Source organism: Bidens hawaiensis, unplaced genomic scaffold (genome assembly GCF_021521415.1).
Source record: "Bidens hawaiensis isolate Kalapana, Puna unplaced genomic scaffold, B.hawaiensis_p1.1 tig00024095_1, whole genome shotgun sequence".
Lineage (NCBI taxonomy): Eukaryota > Viridiplantae > Streptophyta > Magnoliopsida > Asterales > Asteraceae > Bidens > Bidens hawaiensis.
In genome coordinates, this window is record NW_027493798.1 from 188,910 (window position 1) to 209,808 (window position 20,899).

The following is a 20,899-nucleotide window of genomic DNA, read 5'->3' on the forward strand; positions in this document are numbered from 1 at the left end:
TGTGTATATATATAGAACGGAGGTAGAATATGGGTCGATATGTGAAGCATGGTTTTTCTGTTAAAATGCAGAATGCAAATCTCTCTCATTGCCCTTGTGTTTATATTGCATTTGCAGATATTACCTTTGGCATATTCCAAAACAATCGTCAAACACCTTCCTGGTTTTTCCGGTGAACTTCCGTTCACTCTTGAAACTGGGTACGTATCTATTTAAATTCATTGTGGCATTTAGGGTTTTATGTATTTATATGATATGATATTAGAATTCATGGTTAAAAGGTATGTTGGAGTCGTTGGGAAACATGGAGAAGTGGAACTGTTTTACTACTTCGTCGAATCACAAAGAAACCCACGAGAAGATCCTTTGCTTCTTTACCTCACCGGAGGCCCCGGAACCTCAGGCATTATTCCATTCCTCCATCAAATAGGTAACTTTTATCATCTCTACAATTTAATTATTATGTATTTATTATCTTTGATTCTCTATCAACTAGAATTAAACAAAAGTTGCTATATGAAAATGTGTCTACTAGAAAAAATACTGAATTAAAATGGTACAATAAAATGTTGAGCAGTTACATGACTATAAAGAAAATAAATATTTACAACCGTTTTAGTAAATATATATAACCCAATTAAAAGATTTCTTGTGTATATGGTTCACTTTCGACACGGTTTTAAACTTAAGAATAAATAACGTCGTCACTTGTAATCTCCACATTCGTTCGAGTGTGTCAACATCAATTCCATATGTATCTCTCTTTGTATTGTCAAATTGGATTGTTGGTGTCATGTATATGTATACAAAGGACATTGTGTGGTGGTATAGTGCATCCCTTTATTTTAGACGTAATGGATTTAAATCATGCAAGGTGCAAGTATAGATGTTTTATAGAAGTATGATTCACGTATACTGAAAACCCAAAATTATAGGCAGATCTGGTTTGACTAATTAGGTGCCCCTTGTGTCTAAATCCGGCCACATGACATTTTTAAAATATATGATTTTTAATTCTCGTGATCATACAAAAACAAGATCCATTGATTTACTTTTGTTGATGTAGGTCCGCTTATTTTTAAATATACGAATGCATCAAGATCCGATGTCAAACTGGAAGTCAACCCATATTCATGGACCAAGGTACATATTCTTCACTAAAAATTTACTTTTTATACTTGATGTTTATTTATTATATAAAATGCATCGGCTTAATATATGTATATGTATGACTTAGATTTGTTTTTTAATATCATTTTTACACAGGCCGGGTACTTTAGTTTTATTTGTTTTATTCAAAACCATGTTAAATAAATATTTTTCTATAGTTGCAGGACTTAAAAATATTTTATCTTCTGTACAACTCAATTTTAATAGAATTAGCATAGAAGCATGATTGAATGATAGAAAAGCAAACATGAACAATTAGATTTTTTTTGTAACTTAGTATATATAAATAATTATTAGAGAAAAATAAAATGAAAATTAAAATAAATCATTTAAAAAATTAAAATTATATAGATGATAGCTAACTTTTTCACTTTTAGCCTCCTACCTTGATAATAGTGATAGAACCCTCTATAAATTTCTCTAAAAACGACCCATCTCACCGTCCATTTTCAACCACTTCTAAAAACACTCATCACAAACAATGCACAAGGAGAAGGGGCATTTTGGGTGTTGCACGTGCACCATCCAACCCTATATTATCTTCTTATTTCTACCTTAAAATATCCATAAGTAGTAAAATCACAAACAACACCTACTTACAAGTACTTTAAAACTTTTTATGTAATTTTAAATTCTCCAATTACAATAACGAAACAATTTTATGTTGCAAACATTTGCCATTGAATGAAGCCATGCACCTTACCCACATAGGTTGGAGACGGTGTTGCCATGTAGTTTGGAAGCTATACACCCTACCCATATGTGTGCCCTAATATATGTTTTATGGTTTCTTGTAGACAGCTAACGTCATATTCATAGATCTTCCTGCTGGCACTGGATTTTCTTACATAAAGAGATGGAATTCATCAAAGAAGAATAGGGACTCTCTTGCCGTCACACACGCATACGAGTTTATAAGACAGGTAAGATAAATTAAAAGCACACGTTTATTAAGATATGTGATTAATCTAGAGTGTTTATGTTGTTCTTTACTTAAAAGTTGGTCCGCACGCCTCTTTACATGAACGGACTTTTAGATGTTTCAATATTAACTAGAGAATTACATGACTTGGAACACTCCTTTCTACGTAACCAGTCGTTTGATACAAAAATAACTTGAAGAATCATATAAAGGGTGTCAGCCGGCACCCATGAATTCCTTTTTATCTATAGTACATAGAATCGAAACTGACACCCATGAATTCCTTTTTATCTATAGTACATAGAATCGAAACTTGAGCAACACCCATAAGACGATTTAGTGAATAATAAAAGCACTAAATTCACTCATAGAGGTGGTATCTTCAAACTCTGCCTTTAGCTCTTCTTTAGCTCTCCATTTACCCAACTTATTTATTGATTTTTAAATTAAAAATCTATTTCACGTTTTATTTGTTCTATATGATTCGTAATAAAAGTATTTAAATAGATCAAAAACAAGTATATTTAGAAATGGCTAAATCGACTTATATTGTGAATAACTAGTTTGGTGCCACCACTTGGCCCAATAAAGGCTTAGCGGCACCAAACTCCTCTTTTACTACTCTTTTACTACATATAAGTATAATATAATAATAATTAAATGAAGTATTTGAAATTACTTATCAACGGACTTATAATCTAATTAATGGTTATGTATAAATGTGTGGGCTAACTATTCTAAGTATAAAAAAAAATAAAATGCCTTAAAAAAGTAGTATTCTTACTGCCGGTTTTAATTACATGATTTAGATTTTATACTTTTTATATCTTCATATCCGACTTAGATCAACAAAACATAGAAAATGAACCTAACAAGAATTCTTGAATTTCGGTTTAGTTTAGACTGTTCAGGTTAGTTTGAGGTCGGGTTTAGGTGAGACTTGTTGATGCGCGGGTTAACTTGTGTAATTGGATTATTATATTTTTTTTCTCTTAGCCTTTTAAATATATTAACTATACAAATGATTTGTATGTGATTATCATGGTTTTCTACTTAAAAGAAAAGTGAATTTTAAATTTGACTTTCTTCTTAATGTGTATAAAATGATTTGTTAATGAAAGTTCTTCGCAAACTTTTGTTTGTTTACTGTTTTATTGATTTTGCAGTGGCTTTTGGAGCATCCTACCTTTCTCAATAATCCATTATACATTACCGGAATTTCTTACATGGGACTTATCGTTCCAAGAGTTGTATCGAATATATACGATGGTAACAATTGCCTTTCATGTTCAAAACCATACAGCATGTACACGCCGAAAATACTAAAAATCGCTTTCTTAGGAGACGTTTAGGACGTTGCCCATTTATAAATAATGAAGCTATATGTCATGAGATGTTTTCTTTAGTAAACTTCTTATTTTGTAGGAAATGAATGAGGGGTTAAACCAGAACTAAAACTTAAGGTAACCAAATATATATACTCAAATTTTACTACATGTAATCGATTCATAGTTCATGTGTTTGGATCTTGCTCTAGGGCTTCTTGGTCGTCAACCCTCTTACAGACAAGTTCTTAAATTTCAATTCAAGAACCGAATTTGCTTATCGAACCGGACTTATAGAAAATGAACTATATGAGGTAACTTATAATAACACTCATTTATTCCATGCATAAACTAAATTGTGTTTAATTTGTTGGTTTAATCAAATTTGATCTTTACAGCCAGCAAAAGTACATTGTGGGGGTAAATATGTATATGTTGATCCAAATAACACCTTGTGTTTGGATAGTCTTCGCCCGATACAGGAAGTGAGTTGATCAATGAATGTCCTTGTTCATTTGCTACTTATAATATTCACCTCTTATACACGTTCTAACTTATGAAGCTTTCCATTAATTTGCAGTGCTTAGATCGGATTAACATGAACTATATCTTAGATCCAGTTTGCGATGCACGCGATCCAAAACTAATTTGCCGAGTAAACTTATCCTGAACCCTAAATTCTTAATGTTGTGTTACATTCCTTATATCATACATCAATAACCTTTTCTACGATTTTATATCATCTTTAGGATACCATTTATCGCTATTCTGATATTTGGGCAAACAAGAAATCTGTCCAACAAGCTCTCTACATTCGTGAGGTAAGCAAATATGATATTTCAAATAGACACCAGCAACGAAACATTCAACAATGGAGATGTCAAATGATAACAAAGTTAAAAGAGATCTTTTGATTCACCCACTACAAATAAAAAGCCATTTAATGGCACATAAAAAGTGTCATAAGAAACTAAAGAAGTGTTACTATAGAACCTTTTTGGAATGAGTGGCACACAAAAAAAGTGTCACTAGAAGCGCTACCACTAAAGCCTTTTAGTGGCACTTTTTTCGTATGCCACTACAAACTTTTGGACTTTTAGTGGCACTTTATTTTGGTCTGCCATTAAAAAAATTAGACTTTGGTGGCACTTTTTTTCGTCTGTCACTATAAACGTTTGTACTTTTAGTGGCACTTTTTTTCGTTTGCCATAAGAAACCTTTGGACTTTTAGTGGCGTTATCTTGTGTTGCCACTACATACTTTTGAAGTTAGTGACACTTTCTTTTGGACTGCCACTAAATCTTTTGAGGTTTAGTGACACTCTTTTATCTGCCATTAAATTTTGACCTTTTTATCTGCCACTAAACTTTGAACTTCAGTGGCGTTATTTTTTTGTGCCACTACAAACCTTCAGCCATAATGACACTTTTTTGTTTCTACTATAAGCTTTAAAGCTTACTTCAAATTTTTGAAATATTTGTGATGTCTTTTAACAATACAAAATAAAATAAAACTCTTAAATATATAAATCATAATATCTTTACCACAATTAAAAGTTCAATCACATACAAATCACATTTGAAACACATACCAAATGTCTAATAACCCTCAAACCAAGTCAAAATATCAAACATTTAAAAATAAAAGCAACAAATATCTGAATAAAATTGAAAAATTCATGCTTGTTAACCTCTTTCACCATCTTCAAATTTCATGTACCTAAAACCAATAATGAACTATTAAAATCAACAATATCAACACTAGCCTTGTTTAGGATACAAACGAGCTGAGCTGCTCACGAGCTACTCGAGAGCGGCTCATGAAAAAGCCCAATCGAGCCAATCTTGAAAGTAAGCTAGTTTAATAAACGAGCCAAAAAAATTATAAAACTAATGAAGTGTACCTTGTTTTCAAGCAAGTTGTTCTATGATTTCCCACTAAGGATATGGCGAATTTCATTAGGTCGGGCGAGAAGTAGAAAATAGTGTTGTAGAGCCCGATGACACTGACCCATTCCCACTCTTGATTCTGGCAGATTCCTCGCAATCAGCATACACTTCTATTAAAGTTGCCACCTGACAAGTTTCATACTTTATTAGAAAAGAATATATGATTAGTAATCATGATCATACAAAAACATAGATGCGTGCATACAAATTAAATAAAATGCATACCTCAAATGCAACATCCAACGAAAGCAATCCACATTCTGCAAATTTATCAATAAAAAGATTCAGAGAAAGTGAAATATATAGCTGTTTGGGGGCACCTTCGCTGGTTCTATACCAGTTAGTCATCAATGTAAGTCAAAGCAGTCTCTTGTAAACATAAAAAAGTCAAAGTCACTTAGAATATAAAAGAACACAAATAAACGAACTTAAACGGGCGTTCACAAACATTTTAAGCTAGAGAAGAAAAAAAAACCAACTCGATGCGGCTCGGATTTAAACGAACCGAACCCAAACACACAATGGCTCGGCCAATTTACAGCTCTAGCCCTGTCTATTAAAAATAATAACAGACACTAATAAAAAAAATGGTTACCTTGACCCTTTGCCTATTTACCAAACTCATCTGAAGACTCAATTTCCACCATGTACGAGAATACGATCAATTTTATTACAATTTTTTAGATTGTTGATAAAAAGACTTAAAAGAGTATTTCAGGTATTAACAAAAAGTCAAATAATATAGCAAATGTATATGAAACTGACCTGGTAGGTCGCCTTTTGTGCACTTCCTTTGCAGGTTATTGCTCTAACTCAAGCTGCAGTAAATCACATCATATACAATATGTTTATAACACCCATCAACCTAAAACTAAACAAATAAGTAGTTACCTAATCAACAAATATTGTTATTCGATAACAAAATTTCACAACCAAACTGGTTACCTTCCGCCAACTGGATTCGGTCCATGGGGTGATTTGTGGGTGGTTCAGTGGCTAGAGCAAGTGCACCGAGTGTGTCCATGTCCATGATTCATGTACAGAAGCTAAACCCCACCAGATGAAACAACTGCAACAACGTTAATCACAAGACCTGCAGCATTCATAGTGAGCTGGAACCGAATGAATCTCTGAATATTGGCAGAAACAGTTCTTTTGCATTGAATCAGCTGTCATATAGTATAAGAACAAATAAATATAATAACAAACATATACAACATATAAGCAAAATAGTAACAAAAAATACCTTGACAACTGAAGTAAGGTTATTAGCTAAGATATAATATCATAGAGCCGCAAAAGTTTTGGGTTGTTTGATATACGCCAAAGATAATTCTGATCCCATTAGCTTCTGATCCTTTATACATATGATGATATACGCCAAAGATATTTCTCCCATATAAATTATAAATTATATCAAATTTGAATTGTGTCCGTGTCCAACCTTCCAACTTTTAAAATAACCAGCATGGCATATTAAAAATTATATGTGTTGGCATCATTCAAAATAATATGTGCAGTGTATAAGCCATTTCTAATCTACCACATACACATTCCTCACATAACTTCATAATCTACAAAATTACACTAACAATTAGCTGCAAACTACCTGATTGAAAGCAAACCTAATGATCACAGTTTCATGTGATAGATTAATAACTACTTCAAAGGCAACAACTCAATACTCCTTCCTCCTATCTAATCTACAACATACACATTCCTCACATATCTTCATAATTTACAACATCAAGCTAACAATTGGCTGCAAACACATGCACAGAAAGCAAACCTAATGCTCGTAGTTTCATGTGATTAACTAATAACTACATCAACAGGCAACAATTTGATTGATACATCCTTTCTCCTAATCTCCTATCTAATTCATAGCAATCGATTAACTAATAACTAAACATCAATCGACTGATTTAATAATCGAGCTAAACAATAACCTAAAAGCTCAATCATACACATATCTCTACAAAACAGCTCTAATTGTTGTCTTCAATTCAGATTAAATAACATAATAGCTCAATTATACACAAATCACTATATAACAGCGGATATTAACAGCTTATAGATCTGGAGTATGAGCAATTAAACAAAATCGAACGTTCAGAACAACGAATATTAACAGCTTATAGATCTGGAGTATGAACAATTAAACAGAACCGAATATTAACAGTTTATAGATGAGATTGAATATCGTTACCTGAATCTAAATCGATTGATCTGGAGTATGAGAAATGAAGACGTAATGCTTGAAGAACTTGAATTTCGTTACCTGAATTGAATAGGATTTATGGATGGTGGGTGATAAGTTTTATATGGGTTTAAGTTTAATAAATTGTTCATTAATTACCACGTGAGAAAATGCTACTGGTGGAAATTGATTATTATTTGGATGATAATTCAATAAATAATTGTAGGTTTAGAATATTTGATAAAAATAGATGAAGTCACGCATCCGTATTGATAAAGTTCACATAGATGGCGTACCTAAAAGTAACATTAAAAACCTATGTTAATGACATAAAAGCCAAATGCCATTAAAAACGTGACAATAGATTTTTAGTGATATACGTAAAGTATCATTAAAATCATAAATTAGTGGCATAAAACTAACTACCACTAAAAATGTGTTATAAGCAAAGATGGCATACGTAAAGTGCCATTAAAAATAAAAAATCAGTGGCACAAATGCTAAATGTCATTAAAAACATGTGACAATAATTTTTAATGGCATACGCAAAGTGTCACAAAAATCATAAATTAGTGGCACTAAAACTAACAGCCACTAAAAATGTGTTATAAGCAAAGATGACATACGCAAAGTGTCATTAAAAACCAAAAGCAGTGGCACAAAAGCTAAATGCCATTAAAACTTATGACAGTAGATTTTTAGTGGCATACGCAAAGTGCCACTAATATCATAAATTAGTGGCACTAAAACTAAATGCCACTAAAAGTGTGTTATAAGCAAAGATGGCATACGCAAAGTGCCATTAAAAACCAAAATCAGTGGCACAAAGGCTAAATGCCATCAAAAACGTGTGACAATAGATTTTTAGTAGCATACGCAAGGTACCACTAAAATCATAAATTAGTGGCACTAAAACTAAATGCCACTAAAAATGTGTTATAAGCAAAGTGGCATACACAAAGTGCCATTAAAAACTTAAATTAGTGGCATAAAAGTTAAATGTCATTAAAAATATATACCACTAAATGGCCTTTTATTTGTAGTGACCTTTCAATAAAGTCTTTATTCTAACCCTTTTTCTTGCATATCTTCTGAATCGATATTGAAAGGTCAATTAAAATCACTTATAATAACCAGTTTTTAGCTACAGTAAAGGCAAGTAATTATATCATAATACAAGGTTTAGCCAATTATATTCTTCATTGTATTTAAATTAACAAAAAATTCTCAAACATGAATTTAGAAAAACAAACAAATAAAAACGAAAGCCAAATCTTGTTCCACCAAAAAGTGTTGCCGCCCCAAAAAGAACTCCCAGACCCAAACCTCGAGTTTTTTTCTTAAGCCATCAGTACTGGGCCACAAAATCCATATGGACTAACAAGTTAAGAGCCCATTTTAGGTAGAATTATTAGCCCATAAATTAAATAGCATCTCACTTGCTTCTAGGGGTGCTCAAGAAATTTAAAAAAAAAAAAAAACCATCGAAACCTGAATAATCTGACCCAAATTCTTATTCAAATATTCGGATCGATGCAAATATCTGAATAACTAATTTTGATTTGGATCTGATTCATATAGGGATTTTTAAAAAATTTCGGATAGTTCGGATTATTCGGATATCCGAATAATGTGAATAAATCCCATTAACATTTACAATAACCTTGTAACCCTAACTTCCTTTTTTGCTCAATCAACCTATCACTCCATATGCAAATATGACCTAACACTCCGTTGTTATACTCTCTAACACTCACGCAAATTGACCATCGTCAATGCTATGCCGACTGCCTTCTGATTCCTTTGTTTGCCATCTGTCATCTGTTTTGACAACCGTCGCTGCTCAATTTGTGTTACAGACTCGCATTATTTCGGATTATCCAAAGTTGATCCAAATTTGAATTCTGATGGATTTGGATCGGTTAGGAATGTCCCTAATTCGGATCCTATGGGATCGGATATCGGATAGGGTCCTAAAATGTACAAATCCGAACAATTCGAACTGAATAAACCGAATAACATATTATCCGATATGAACACTCCTAAGCTACTTACTTCTTGAGTGTAGTACTCCATCACGTTTTCTTGTTTTTAAACCCTTTGGCTGTTACAAAATCCAAAACCAAGAAATGATTTTAAACTTCTTTTATTTTCTTTTGAGTCCATGTAATACAGTTTGCCATCAATTGATTTGTTTTTAAATTACTACACATTATACTGAATTATAAATACTCATTAACCTAGATTATAAAACTTGTTTTAAGTTTTAACTCGTTTTCGTTTTGCCTAAAAAATATAAAAACCAGTTAGCATAATATATTAGGGGCAATTTCATAGAATAGTAACCAAGTTTCAAAAGTGTTCCAATTAGGTCACTCAACTTTAAAAAGTGTTCCAATTAGGTCACTCAACTTTCATATTTTATTAAATAAATGGTTTTAACATGTTTTTTTAACGTTTTTATGCACTGATCACCTTCACTAACGGATTATTTGGGAAACATCTGTATGTTCGTGTTCGTGCTCGTGCAGGGAACCGTGGGCAACTTTCAATTCATCAACACAAGCATTCAAGCTTTATTGGGAAGGGCAGATTCCAATTATTATACTCATGATATCAACAGTAGCGTGAACTATTACAAACACCTAAAAACCAAAAACTTGCATGCCTTGATCATTAAGTAATGCTTTTAGCGCGTACCTACACATGTTTTCTATGTTATATTCTATTTGAAAGTGTGTTGAACTGATCCTGAATTGATTTGCAGTGGTGATCATGATATGACCTTTCCATATATCAGCACAAAGCAATGGATAAATAGTCTCAAGCTTAGAGTGGATAGTCCATGGAAACCATGGTTCATTCAAACTCAAGTTGCCGGGTGAGTTCGAGTTTGATTTCTTAATGTTTTTCAACAATATTGTACTACAAAAATATTATAACATTTCTATTGTTGGTATGTAGATATGAGAAGACATACTCAGAGGCCAATTTCTCTTTAAATATGCCACCATCAAGGTAAGATGCAAGAATTATCAATCACATATTAATATATTTTCATCACTTTATGGAAGCCTATATGCATTCACATTTATATTTTGTTATAAAAGTCATTTACGATACCATATAAGAAACTTGATCAGTAACACATCCCTCGTCAACATGTCATACGCGAGAAAAAAAAAACCAGAATCCTGTGGGAAAGCCTTAAACGTTAAAACATCCGGACAGATAATCAGAAGGGTAATTGGGTAAATAATTGGATGTGACTGAGATCAATTAGGTTCTGGTACAGACATTATATTAGATGATACCCGACCCGATTACTTAGAATTATATACTTATTTATTTCTCTTTCGCATTTGTTAAGTAATGCTTCATTCTAGTAGTTTCCATACGTGGAAAATGAACTTCTCTTTTAAAAATTTTTATTTGATGATATTATTTATATTTGTATGCTATTATCTACAAACTTATTATTTTATTTTTATGGGTGACTATTACATCATAAAGTTTTCATATTTTAGATACTTCTAACATTTTATAGTAATAACTGATAACAATAGTGAAGAAACACTAAGTTACCCCGGCAGATTACGGATAATCTGGGGGTTAAGTAGATGTTTCCCACGAGGGTTAGGTCCGGCAAAGATGGTTATTCTTCTGATGACCTGCAAAACAGACACCGTGAGCTCGTCACTGAGAAGGGGGGGGGTACCTCCTTGTGACCACCCTCCGGCGTGAGAATCAGACTAGATTGCTCTGAATATAAATGTATATTAAGAGAAATAGCTAGAGCAGATAAGATATGTGATGGTATAAGATCGTATATGATAAGATATCCATACCGTTCCAAGGTGTTGGAGTATTTATAGCCGAAGGTAGGTTTCCAAGCAGGTACAGCCAGCTGTATAATATTCCTTTTCTACCAACTGTGGGCTACGCACGTGCCATGCTGGTGGTTGGTGGGTAGGCAGCGGCTGATAGTGACATGGCCGGCTGTGTACTATTCCTTTTCCACCAACTGCAGGCTATGTACGTGCCACGACAAGGGTTGGTGAGTAGGCAGCGGCTGATAGTGACATTAAGTACTAGAGCGTGCTCCTCGTCGTACTGTTGTCAGTGAGCTGTCGCTGCTTTGGTCAGATCTTGTCTATTTTGTCCATACCTTGGCAGGTATAGTACAAAAGATCCTTCAGAAGCGTACGGACTGGCTCATTTGGGCGGGAGTATTCCCGGCTTGCTCATTCCTTCTTCAGGTGACATTACTGAATTATTGAGAGTTAGTGCCTTGTGCGTGTAGCCTTGCTATTAGTGCGGGTAGCCTCCGCTGATGGCTTGTATCCGCAGCTGCGGGAACAGGCGGGGTACTTCACCATTGGGAGGCTTTTCCTGCGGGAACAGCTGGCGTATGCGCGTAAGGTCTTCATCTCTGAGCATGGTGGGTCCTGCGGAACCAGTTGGTCTTTGCGCAGACGTCCCTCTTCAAGGTGAGTCTTGCGGGTCCAACTGGGCTCTGCTGGGTCCTACCTCTTCAAGTCCCCCCAGTCCAATGTTCTTCTCATGAATTGTTAATAAGTGAGGTGAACTTTTGGACTTAAGCAAGGGGTTTTGAAAAGGGTTTTTAGTTTTAAGGTTGTCCGTGGGGATTCTTCCCGCGGTTTCCCTAATGTCACGTGCAGAAATTCCCGACTTTTCTGCTTGATCTTTGGGTATGATGCGGGTAGGTGTGTAACCTCCTCGCAAGTCAGGAGCGTTGAGTTTCACTTGTGTAGATTCTCCACGAGGTTTTGGTAGTTTTAGACATAGTGATCAATTATGTTAAACAACCAATTCCATCTTGGAGCTTCAAACAATCTAGTTCTCAACGTTCCCGCTATGCGGGGATGTTATTTCCCTTTCCACAAGCATAGCCCAGAAGATCCTTCTTGGTTTTAATTCCCTGCGAGTGCTAAGTATGTGAAGGGTTTTGCCTTGACACTGTACCCGCACTCGTCTTATAGTTACTTGACTCCCAAGGTATTCTTGGCTTCAATTCCCTGCAGGTGCTAAGTATGTGAAGGGTTTCGCCTTGACACTGTACCCGCACTTGTCTTACGGTTTCTTGGTTACCAAGGTAGGGGGTGTAGTCCCTCTTATTTTTGAATCTTTTTGAATCTTTTTGAAATTCGAAGAGTTGGTGAAAGGATAAGAACAGTCCAAACTGTTGAAGGGACGTTAGCGTCGTCCGACGGTTTCTTCTGACAGTTTCAGGACGTGCAGGCAGTTATGGCGACGTGACAGTATATGGTCATTCCAGACACTTTTTCAGGCGCGTGGGCGCGAGTTTTCGGGCGCGTGGGCGCGAATTTTACGGCACGCGTCCTGTCGACAGCTGTTGCCAGCTTGCTTTCCACGTGTCATTGTCTCATTGTGCCTGCGCTTTTCCCTCTCCCCCGCATTAAATTCATCGCATTCATTGCGATGGGTATATAAAGGGGGAAGAGGATGCATCTCAACTTACACCTTCACTTCATTCTTCTTCTAAACGATTTCTGGCGAATACTCTAAACTTTTCCGCCGAGCATTCTCCTGAAATCGTTCTCTTTCATACTTCCAAAATGTCTTCTACTCATGATCCTGAGGTTACTGCCGAAGAGTCTGACGTATACCCTGAGAACCCGATGTCCGCGTCTGACAAGGACGATAAGAGTACTGCTGGCGAGTGCCAGTGTGCTCTTTCCGTCGACCTTTATCAGTACATCGTCAAGAAGTTCATGCTCGAGCCTTTCGAGCCTGAGTTTCCTGAGCCTCACCAGACGGTGTACGATGCCCCCAAGGGCAAGATAGGGGTGTATGCTGCATTCTTCATCTATGGGAATCTCAGGTTCCCATTGACGAAGTTTGTGTACCGTGTTTTGGAGAAACACGGTGTACACTTAACGAAGGTGCACCCGATGGCGATCGCAAAGGTTCGCCACTTTGAATGGGTGTGCCACATTCTGGGCGTTGAGCCCCGCGTCGACCGCCTGATGACCTTCTATTCCTGGAGGTGCATCCAGGGCTGGTATACCTTGATCACTCGGATCAAGGGTTTGAAGATTTGTGCTACCGAGCGCAGTCTTCGGTCTTGGAAGCAGGAGTTCTTCTACATCTCTGCCCGTGTCGTCCCTATTGCGTTGACATTCAAGAACGGGAGGGCACTCCCCAACCTTCACGCCTCCAACTACCAGGAGGCGGAACGGTTTACCAAGATCTCCCGGATCCAGACTCCGGTTTACCGCTTTGCGGAGTCTGGGATGGTGATGCTTGGGATGAGCCGGGTATGGAAGGATGCCGGTTCTGGGACGCCGCAAGTACATATCATCCTCGAATACGGTTTGAATTCTACTTCGTACGGTATGCTCCGTCTTTTTTGCTGATTTAGGGTATTTCTTCTAACTGTTTCTCTTTTATTTTCAGAGGGAAACAACTTGCAATCTCTTCTGCAACCGCGTGAGAGCGGTGGTCCCGCTCGGCTGGGTACTCGTGCTCTTGATGAGAACGAGTTGCCCATCCTGGAGCAAACGGCGGATCGGTTTGTGGAGGTCTACCCGCCAGGCCATGAAATTCTGAGCGCCACGCGGCCAGGTAAGGGTTTCTTCAACCCCCGCCCTCTTCATGCTCAAACCTCTGCTGGAGTTTCCCTAATTTTATCATCTTCTGATGAGGGATCCGCAGATGGGCCTTTCTTCGTGAGGAAGAAGAAAGCTGCCGGCGTGAAGGGCAAGGCGAAGGTCGCCTCCGCCGATCAGGGAAATCGGTCCGACTCGGAGACCGAAAGCGAGGAGGCAGTGGGGAACCCTGGTGATGGTGAGACCACTGTTCCGGAGGTTGAGACAGCTGTCACCTCCGGGCAGCCCAGTACGACGACGGTGACCGGCGTGAAGAGGCCGGCTCCATCGGGTTCGTCCCCGCCTGTCAGAACCTTCAAACTCAAGAAAACTCGTAAGTATAAATTAATCTTACCCGCAATTCTTTCCGCCATTGTTTTTAATATTTTCTTCGTGCAGGCGTGGATGCAACCGCATTCCAGAGTGGAGCGGGAAGGAGCATCTCTGAACCCATGACGGTAGGTTTGGTCAACCTACCCGAGGCGATGACCCAGGCGGCTGCGCCTGTTTGCAGTGTTGGTTCAGTTGCTCATCCCGTTGAGGCAACTGTTCCAATTGTGACGTCATCTCCGCCGGCTGTCAGTGCCATCTTTACTGCATCCTTCACTGATCCGGCGGTGATTTTTTCTGCGGGCTCCTCCGCAGCGGCGGCCTCGGTTGTGAGTTCACCTCCAGTGAGTTCACCTCCGATGGTCTCTACCGCGGCGGCTTCAACCCTGCCTCCGGCACCGGCGACTACCTCGTCCCCAGCCGGTTCATCAGGTATGTTCAGGGTTGGGGCTTCTAGCCAATCTCTGCCTCCTTCCCATCTGCCTGACCTCTTGGATGGATATCCCTTAGGTTCGGTAATGGGTTTGGCGGCTACCGGCCTGTTGTCGACCCTACAGGGGCGTAGGGTTATTTTGGCCTATTATCTTTTTTTTATCATTTTTTCCTAACCGCTTTTTGTTTTTGCAGTTTCGGATTCCAATGAGGTGTATGTTCCACGGTGGAACATCCGCCGGGGAACAACCCTTCGAACGGCTATGGACTGCGTCGAGTGGGCGCGTCACGCAGCCCCAAGTGGTGCGTTGGGGGAAGCCATGTCTAGCTACCAGGAGGGTAGGCTGACGAATGAGCTTCGGATTCTCCTTGCCCGGATGCAGCCGCGCGTCGAGTTGCTTTGTCGTGAAAACGACAAGTTAAAGACGGCGCGTAGCCAGGAAGTGGCTCAGGCGCGGGCTATCCGGGAGGAGAACATGAGACTTGCCGCCATTGCTGCGGAGAAGGAAAAGGCCTTCAAGGCCCTCGAGGTTGAAGTTCAGGCCCGGCTCGAGGCCCGTTCCAAGGCTACCGAAGCTGTTAACGAACAGCTTAGGTTGGCTAAGGAAACTGCGCGGAACGCGACCGAGAGGGCCACCAAAGCTGAAGCCATTGCTGAGCCTCTACGCGCCGAGAATGAGGAGCTTAAAGCCAAACTAGAGAGGCTCCAGCAGGCTCATGATGCCTTGGCCATGGAAGACGCCAAGAAGCTCCAAGAGATCTTGGACCAGATGGGTATGCTTGACCACACTGAGCGTAAGCTGAAGGGCGTTGAAGAGGCTGCTGCTAAGGAAGTGTTGCTTGCCAACCTTAACAAAAATGAAGCCGAACGCGCCCGTGACCAAGCTCAAGCTGCCCTCCAGGAAGCTCTGATCACCAAGGAATGGCTTTTACGAGAAGCGTTGTCGTAGGTATGCGTAGCTTCATAATATCTTTACGCTTTTCTTTATACTTAGAAAAGTTGATACATATACTTTTTTTTTGTAGGTTGTGCATCGGATCTTCACGAACACATCTTATGACGATGCCATGAGCGCAGCCCTCAATGCTTCCCATGAGGATGGGGAAAAGGCTGGTTTCCTGCTTGGTCTGGGGTTTGTTGAGAAGGGCATCCCGCCTTCCAACTTCCCTCTTTATGACGTGGACACTGAAGCTGCTTACGACCAAGCAGTGAACCAGTATGCTGCCTTCCCGCATCCGGTGGTGGAGAAGGTGAACGAAATTGCTGCTGCTGATGATGGGCTAACTATTCTCAAGACTTTCCTTGAACCGCCACAGCCAACTGATGGTGCGGGTTCAAGTGGGTTTGGAGGGAGTGGTCCTGAAGTTTGAACCTTGAGCTCCCTTCCCACCGTTAGGATATATTTACATTTCTGTAGGCGGGTAGATACCTGGCCATTCTTGTAATGTTTGAAATGTTTGTGCGGGTAGGACCGTCACTTTCACTTAATGACTTGCTTTATAAACGTTATATGACTTGCTCATGCATATTATAGTTTAATTTGGCACTTGTTTTGCCTCATAAACAATATATGATTCGCTCATGCATACTTTAGTTTAACTTAGCAATTTTCCAAGTGTTTTGAATAAGTTAACCTTTCGACGCGTGGTTGTCAATAGGTTAGTGTTCAGTTTCCTCTATCATGATTGTGCGGGTAGGACCGTCACTTTCATTTAGTGGGATGACCAATCTTCACCTATAACTGACCTGAGTGAAGGTTTTCCTCATCTTTTCTTTAGAAATTTCTGCCGTTTTTTTTGTGTTTATGCGGGTTTTGCCGCCTTCCACACGCAACGACTTACTTCCCCACTTATTTATGCGGTGAATACCGGCATCAGTGTTTTGAATAAGTTAACCTTTCGACGCGCGGTTGTCAATAGGTTAATGTTCAGTTTCCTCTATCATGATTGTGCGGGTAGGACCGTCACTTTCATTTAGTGGGATGACCAAACTTTACCTATAACTGACCTGCGTGAAGGTTTTCCTCATCTTTTCCTTAGAAATTTTTACCGTTTTTTGTGTTTATGCGGGTTTTGCCGCCGTCCACACGCAACGACTTACTTCTTTTCACACTTATTTATGCGGTGAATACCGGCATATCAGTGTGGAAAGTTTATAAGTATAAATGTAAGACTATCAGCGTCAATGTGATAAGGAGAATCATTTCCATTAGAAGTGGCTCTAGGCCTTTTCTTTACAAGTTTGGAATTGATCTACATGCAGCCTGTGTAATTGAGCTCCCTTCCATGTTCTTGGGATGGGGGTGTCATCGAGCCTTTCGAGCCGATATGCACCTGGTTCGGAATCTCGTTGTTTACGCAGTATGTAGTCTCCAACATTGAAGCTGCAGTTTCATCCGTGTTTTCCCCAACTGGGGTTCTACACGCATTAGCCTGCTTAGCGTCCATTACGCCACGAGGTGAGTGAGTTTCCCATTTCTGACGAATGCTTCGACGACGTCCTTCAAGGATACGCATTCCTCCGTGGTATGGCCTTTTGTCCTGTGGAAGTCACAGGATTTGCTCTGATCACGTTGTGAGGCTGTCGGATTATTGGAGCCTTCGGCCATGGGAGCCTCTCGGTGGCAAATATTTCGGTGACGCTTTTGGTGAGTGGCGTCCATCTGGAGTTCCGGTTCGACGACTGCATGTTATCCCTTCCGCCTAACCGAGGGTGCGAGCTGGATGAGGTGTCAAAGTTTACCCTTGACTGCCAAATACCAAGCTTCCTCTTTTTGTTTTGTCGGGCGGTAAGGACGTTGTTTTCTCTTGTTTTTTGAGTGTAGAGGTTTGTGCTCTGGGGAAGATCTCTACCCAGTTGCTTTTCCGTTTTCGCGAAGCGTTTAGCTGCTGTCATGATGGCATCCCACGTGGATGGCATGCCATCTTTACCCGTTAAGGTGCGGATGAGCTCTGGGTCTTCCGCGCCCTGGATGAAAGCAGCGCGAACAAGATCTTCGCTAATAGTGCCCAGACTTAGCTTCTTTGAATTGAAGCGCGTGATGAAGTTTAGCAAAGACTCATCTTCCTCTCGGATGCAGTTGAGGATCGTCCATTGCTCTTCAGTATACTTTCTTTGTTGACTGAAGTGTTGGCTGAACTTCCGCTGGAAGTCTGCCCAATCGTAGATGTGATGGACCGGTAGACGGTCGAATCACGCTCTTGCTGCCCCAACAAGCGTCATTTGGAACATGTAACACCACGTGGATTCCGTCCAATTGCTGACGGTTGCCCCCGCTATGAATCTGTTCAAATGATCGTCTGGGTCAGATATACCATCATATGTGCCTATGTTGGACATTTGTTTGGCACTTTTCGGGGCAATTGCTTCCGCAATGTCCCTTGCAAATTTGGACGTTCCCGCATTTGCAACAGTTGGTCTGAAGGTTTTAGAGAAGTCACGTGGGTTTCCACCCGCGTTTTTTGGTTTAAAGGTTTCTCCAAAATTTCTTCCGTGGAAATCTGCTTGTTTACGCTTCCCTTTCGCCCTATGGCGCGGGTTTGCGTCACTGTCAGATTCTTCCCAATCTTTATCATACTCGCACTCATTACTCATGTTGAGCTGTTGTCGAGTGCTTCCGAACTCGTCAGCCTGTTGGAGTGAACGTAAGCGTTCATCCAACTCAGCTTGGAATTCCTTCTGACGTGCTTCCGCCCACGCTTTAACTTGATCAAGTGTTTGGCGGGGGAGCCTCGTCTGTTGTCTCTCCAACTGAGTATCGGTGAATCCCAGGGGAGGATTATTTACTGCACTTGCCCCGGCTTGGGTAACCGGGGTAGTGTTCGTAAAAATTGTGTACTCGCCGGTGTTCCCCCCAGTAGCTGGGGTTGTGGTTACCGGGGTTTCTTGGTCACTCGCTGGCCTTAGCACCGGAGTAACCTTAACCATCTTTCCAGAGGTTTTGGAAAAAACTGAGAAAATTAGTTCTAGCTTTTATGCACGGATGGCGCCAATGAAGAAACACTAAGTTACCCCGGCAGATTACGGATAATCTGGGGGTTAAGTAGATGTTTCCCACGAGGGTTAGGTCCGGCAAAGATGGTTATTCTTCTGATGACCTACAAAACAGACACCGTGAGCTCGTCACTGAGAAGGGGGGTACCTCCTTGTGACCACCCTCCGGCGTGAGAATCAGACTAGATTGCTCTGAATATAAATGTATATTAAGAGAAATAGCTAGAGCAGATAAGATATGTGATGGTATAAGATCGTATATGATAAGATATCCATACCGTTCCAAGGTGTTGGAGTATTTATAGCCGAAGGTAGGTTTCCAAGCAGGTACAGCCAGCTGTATAATATTCCTTTTCTACCAACTGTGGGCTACGCACGTGCCATGCTGGTGGTTGGTGGGTAGGCAGCGGCTGATAGTGACATGGCTGGCTGTGTACTATTCCTTTTCCACTAACTGCAGACTATGTACGTGCCACGACAAGGGTTGGTGAGTAGGCAGCGGCTGATAGTGACATTAAGTATTAGAGCGTGCTCCTCGTCGTACTGTTGTCAGTGAGCTGTCGCTGCTTTGGTCAGATCTTGTCTATTTTGTCCATACCTTGGCAGGTATAGTACAAAAGATCCTCCAGAAGCGTACGGACTGGCTCATTTGGGCGGGAGTATTCCCGGCTTGCTCATTCCTTCTTCAGGTGACATTACTGAATTATTGAGAGTTAGTGCCTTGTGCGTGTAGCCTTGCTATTAGTGCGGGTAGCCTCCGCTGATGGCTTGTATCCGCAGCTGCGGGAACAGGCGGGGGGTACTTCACCATTGGGAGGCTTTTCCTGCGGGAACAGCTGGCGTATGCGCGTAAGGTCTTCATCTCTGAGCATGGTGGGTTCTGCGGAACCAGTTGGTCTTTGCGCAGACGTCCCTCTTCAAGGTGAGTCTTGCGGGTCCAACTGGGCTCTGCTGGGACTTACCTCTTCAAATAGGTATGTAAATTATCATATTTTAATTTGTTGTATTCTATAAAAATTAGAATGGTAAGAAACAAAAATGTATATAGAAATAATGGGTATTTTATTAAACATCTTAATGGGTTTATCCGATACCCACATCTCATGGATATGATCGATGTCCGACGGGTAATACTCATACTAATGTAACTAATATTTGACGTAAATCTGGCGGGCTATAAATATTGTTTTACAATTAGGTATAACTATATTAGGTATATGAGTGAGATTACCGGTACTTAACCTAAAATCGCCTCGTTACCATTTGTGTGAGAGAAAAGTGTGACACATACATGTGTCGGTCCTTGACCATTTGTGGGTATAGAGAGGCCCTTATCTCTACATCATCGATCACTACCCACAAATAACCCAATATGTGAGCTTGCCTCAAGTTGATCATTCTTTTAGTCATGTTAACTACAGTTAGATGGAAACAATATGATTTTATATGATGCACTGCCTAAAAATGACAAAATGATATGTGTTTGCAGGGTGCGGGTCACTCAGCGGCAATTTACAAGCCAGAAGAATCAATGGTCGTTGTGGAGACATGGCTTGCTTCTCATACTAATTCTTCACAATCTTAGAACTTCTAATTAAAATCGCCATTGTTTTACTCTTTATGCATAGTGCTCGTATCTTGCGTGCTTGACATGTCAAACGTAGAAATTAGTAACATTAATAAGCACTTTACAAATCAAATATTGATTAAAGGAGAAGCATGGTGATTTGAGTTTGTGTTTTTTTTTTCTAATTATAATTAAAGCATACTATATTATTAGAAATTGGGCGGTACAATATAAGAAACTTAGGGGTATAAAAATATTCACCAATTCCTTAATATCACCTTATTTATATCATATACTACCCTAATTCACTTAAATATATGAGGGCACTCAACTAATCAGCTACCCTAAAAAATATTTCTTAAAAATAACACTATTCCA

At 39.6% G+C, this 20,899-nt stretch overlaps 1 pseudogene across 1 annotated transcript; it reads left to right on the forward strand.

Moving 5' to 3' along the window:
• The first annotated feature begins 270 nt into the window (after window positions 1–270).
• LOC143568720 (serine carboxypeptidase-like 17) lies at window positions 271–20,576 on the forward strand (annotated as a pseudogene). Its single transcript, XR_013141614.1, has 13 exons — window positions 271–430; window positions 1,067–1,143; window positions 1,968–2,093; window positions 3,259–3,361; window positions 3,518–3,555; window positions 3,630–3,731; window positions 3,816–3,902; window positions 3,998–4,072; window positions 4,167–4,238; window positions 10,098–10,246; window positions 10,334–10,447; window positions 10,531–10,584; window positions 20,444–20,576. The product of XR_013141614.1 is annotated as a serine carboxypeptidase-like 17 (transcript).
• Window positions 20,577–20,899: the final 323 nt, after the last annotated feature.